The sequence below is a fragment of the Octodon degus genome, unplaced genomic scaffold, assembly GCF_000260255.1.
Source record: "Octodon degus isolate 3935 unplaced genomic scaffold, OctDeg1.0 scaffold00187, whole genome shotgun sequence".
Classification (NCBI taxonomy): Eukaryota; Metazoa; Chordata; class Mammalia; order Rodentia; family Octodontidae; genus Octodon; species Octodon degus.
Window position 1 is genome coordinate 10,988 of NW_004524763.1, and position 4,516 is coordinate 15,503.

The following is a 4,516-nucleotide window of genomic DNA, read 5'->3' on the forward strand; positions in this document are numbered from 1 at the left end:
GCTACATTCTCTTCAATGAATAGAAAGATTTGTTCTAATAGTGTTTGTAGACAGGATATCATGTCAGTACAATGAATAACCACTAAGACAACAACATGTAATGTACTAATTATTGAAACTGTCATGCTAATTGGTTTTGAAACTGTCTCATTGCTACTTGTTTCTCAATATAATTATTTAAAAAAATACATTAGTCCCTGAGTGCTGTATTATATCTCTGTGTTTTAAAATTTTCTATTATTCAATGCTCCTGCATACAGTGTGTTTTCAATGAATGCTTTTTTATATGGGAATGAATATAGCTTTATTCACTCTATGTATTCTAATCATGCTCATCTTTAATGACTGGATATAAGTATCATACTGTCTATTTGAATAATTATTTTAAAAAATATATTCTTCAATTGAAAAGATATATTTGGCTGATTTTTCAGTTTTAATATGTTTGATACAGGAACTAACTTTATTTTTTTAGATATTGCTCTGGTATGTTACTTTTCATTTTTTTATTATATCTAGGAACAGGTAATCTGTTTAAAATTGTGTAGTAGTTTAGGTGAAGCTGTATGTTGCTGCCCCAGAATCAAATAATTTGATAAGCAATCTTTAATGGAACACTATTTGGGTTTTGTATTCTTCCTCTGATGGATTCAAGTGTCTTATTATGTCTTTAAGTTTTATGTCAAGTTTTGGGGGGAAGTTTTCTTTTTTTCTTGCCACAAGAATCTATAGTAACACTGAACATAAAAATATACTAATAGTGACATTTTGATGACTAATCAGAATAAGAAGACAACTGCATATTTTTTCTTTTCTTATTGCTTATAGACACTGAAGAATGAACATGAATTACGCAGCATTTGTGAGGACCTTGGATCTACTTTCTCCTTAAGACAATAAAATCAGTGAAGCTTAAGACCCAATACTATTATGGAATAATGAACTCTTTGGATTATTTTGCTGAGTTAACACACCTATAATATTCAAATAATCGAACTTAACAAAAAAAGGGTATACAGATGAATGTCCATTTTGTATATGTGTATTCAAAGTGGTTAGGATAGATACATAGTTACATTCTCTTAATGAATAGAGTGATTTGTTCTAATGGTGTTTTTCAATAGGATATCATGTCCGCATCTTCTACAGCAATTAACCACTGGGAGGAATGTATGCAATGTGCTAATTATTGAAACTGTCCTACCAATTTGATTTGAAACTGTCTCATTGCTATTTTTTTATCAATAAAATTATGGAAAAAATTTTTAAAAAGACAATAAAATCACTTGTCTTTCTCATATTGTTCTAAGAGAATGCAGAATGATACTATTCTAATCTACAAATGTCAGTACATCTCTTAGATTTATTTTCATTGTTTTAGGGACATAATATCCTTATTCTTCTATCCCCAAAAGATTAAACTCAGAGTATAATCATAAAAAGAAATCAGAACAAGCTCCCCTTTTCCTTAAAATAGCAGTGTTGCCTGGTCATACTGGGCTCATCTCATGATCAGAGGAGTTAAGCTGATTCTTTTTTCCAAATGGAGTCCATTTTTTCATCTAAAGAGAATACAAACTAGTGGGGAAAAAAGCAACAAAAAATATCGGAAACAAATTAGAACTTCACCAATCAAAGCAATAGGAATTTGACAATGGTTTCTGTATTGCATAATGTCTTCAAATCAATTGTGCAGATTACCAGACATAAGTAGGTAAAACTGGTCTTAAAAAGTTTTAAGGAATTTCAAAGGACAACAAAAAATAATTTAAACATGACCTGCTCCTCTCTGTAGACCAGCAGAAATCAGCAGTACAATTATCTAAGCCATACCCTGCATACTTCCGTAAGTATAACTCTTTGCCCACCCCATAATTCTTGAAATAAGCACTTTTGTCAAGGAAGACAATGTTCTGCACCCCCAGCCCAATTATCTCATTTCTGCTTTTGATAGCTGCTGCTGCTGCTGAGCTAATTAATTTGCCTTTGAATGATCAACAAGAAAGCTACTTCCACCAGATGTACTCACCTCTTTCTCACCAGTATTAATGCTTCATGATTTAATAATCAACATCATCGACCTAGTGGAATGATTAGAGAAAATTCCAAAAAGCATCTCCACTCAATGTTCATAACGTTAGGGAACTGTTTCCCCTTGAACTGAGGTGGATAAGTTGTTTCAGGGTCAAATATGAAGAAGGCGATATACTATTTTATACACCTATTTTGACCTACAGAACATGAAATGATAGAATATTATATAAAGTTCCTGGTAAAAGATCTCGTTTTGTTTTCTAAATGCAAAGAGGAAAATAGGTAAGATTTTTTTTTGCCTATTTACAGAGATAATAACATTGTGATTTAAGTCCACTATTTATATCCAAGTCAAGTGACTTAAAACCTACAATTATTAATGATATAATCCTCTTCTTTTCTATGCTTTATTTCTGTTCCTTACAGTGATTTTTTACCATCAAAATTACAATCATCAATCCAAAATTAACCTAGCATTTACGATATGCCAAACTACAATAAAAGATCCACATGTAGTTCCTGGCTAAATGCTTAAATTACCATTACTTTCTTCATCTTAAAATGGAAGAAATTGAGGATATGGACAGGAAGTCTGGGTCTAGAATATGTTCTTCACATTGAAAAAGTCCAAGGTCCTGCTCATCAACTACTATTTTAGAAAATAGTGTAAATGTCTTTGCCATATCAGGAGAAATTAAACTGCATGACATCGCTAGAAGGACAGTGTCTTAACAGATAAAAGGTGATTGGTAAGGTTAGACACAGTGGCCCAGATCTATTGTCTGTCTTTTTATAGCCAGGTTAATTGTCTAGTATGAGGCATATTGGGCCAATTCTAAAGAGAAGTTAAAATGTTCTTTTAATAATTAATCACTTGTAACAAAATTATATATTTATTTCAGCTACAGAAAACAGAATTCTTTAGTTCTTACACTATCACAGCATATATCCATGTGTTGCTATAAGTAGCAGGGGAGATAGCTCAGTGGTCTAAGTGCCTACCCGGCAAGCGAAAGAACCTGGGTTCAATCCAAAGTACCACATGCCATGCCAGTTCTGTGCCCAACTAGTCACTGACTAGGTGTGGTGGCACACACTTATAATCCCAGCACTGGAGAGGCTGAGGCAGGAGAATTGCTATGAGTCTGAACTGTATAGCAAGACCCTGTATCAAATAAATAAAAGAACAAATAAAATATTTTTTAAAAGTAACTTACTGTGATACAAATTGTATAATAATTATCAAAGAAAGCCACTTGTATAGAAGAGAGCAGTTCCCAAGATTTTTTTTTTCAGCTAAATGCTGAATAATTCCATCCTATTCCTCCCAAACAGGGAGATCTGAAAGAACAATTAAGACTTACTCTCTCCGTAGATTCTAGATGATGACAAGGAAATATAAAATTTGTTTCTACAGAAATAAGAATGTAGTGAAGACATTCTAATTACAGCAAGTCAGTTTATTTGGTAGAATTGCACCGGCTGTTTAGCGTTGAGAGTAGGGATGGGAAGCGGCCAGATATCTGGGGTGATCCTTCTTGGCAAATTCTGTACTTCCAAAGGTTACAAGAATCATTCTCAATAATAATGAAGAAAGCTACTGGAAATTATTACATCTAAAAGAGGAATTACTACATACCAATGTTCACATTTACAGACAATAGTTTTATTGTAATTACTTCTGATGTTGTTTTCAAAGTATAGTAAGTAAGGGAACTCTGGACCTTGTGCTTGCCAGGCAGGTGCTTAGGCCAATGAGCTATCTCCCTGGGCCACAGTAAATGATCATAAACAGTAATGTATGAACTGAATGAACACTCAAAAATAAGAACAACTTTTAATTGTATCTGAAACTTAAATCTTCTACCAAAAATAAATAAATAACCACATCGCACGTGTTGTTATACAACTGATTCCACATATGTACACTAATATGAACACTCAAACTCACAAGGTGAAATCCTCATGCATAACATCTATTACCATGTTTAAAAATCTAAAGATACACAGCCGTAAATAGATGGACTAATATCCAGTAAGAAAGTCAGCGCTATGACTGTGGATATATATTACTCTTGGTCTACGTGCTTAACTTGTCTTTTCCCCCTTTATTGGCTCCAGCTGTTTTATCTTTCTAATGGGCAAGAATACATTTTTGTTTAGATGAGAGTTATTGCTCCTAAATTTAGAAAAATGAGAGCAGAAAGAGATACTTTACAAGACAGAACTGAGAGAAAAAACGTTACCTTGGAACGTAGCAGACAGTTAAGAACTGTTTTGATAAAATTAAGGTAAAATCATATATAAGTGAGTAAGGCTGGGTGATGCAGGCCTCTAAGGCAGGAGAACCACAAGTTGGAATTGAGCCTGAGCAGATTAGGAACATATTGTGATGGGCTTTCACATTAAAGAAAAGTCTGGGGCTAGAGCTTAGTGGAAAGGCAGGTTCCAATGGCAGGATGGGGAGGAGAAAGGAAAGGAG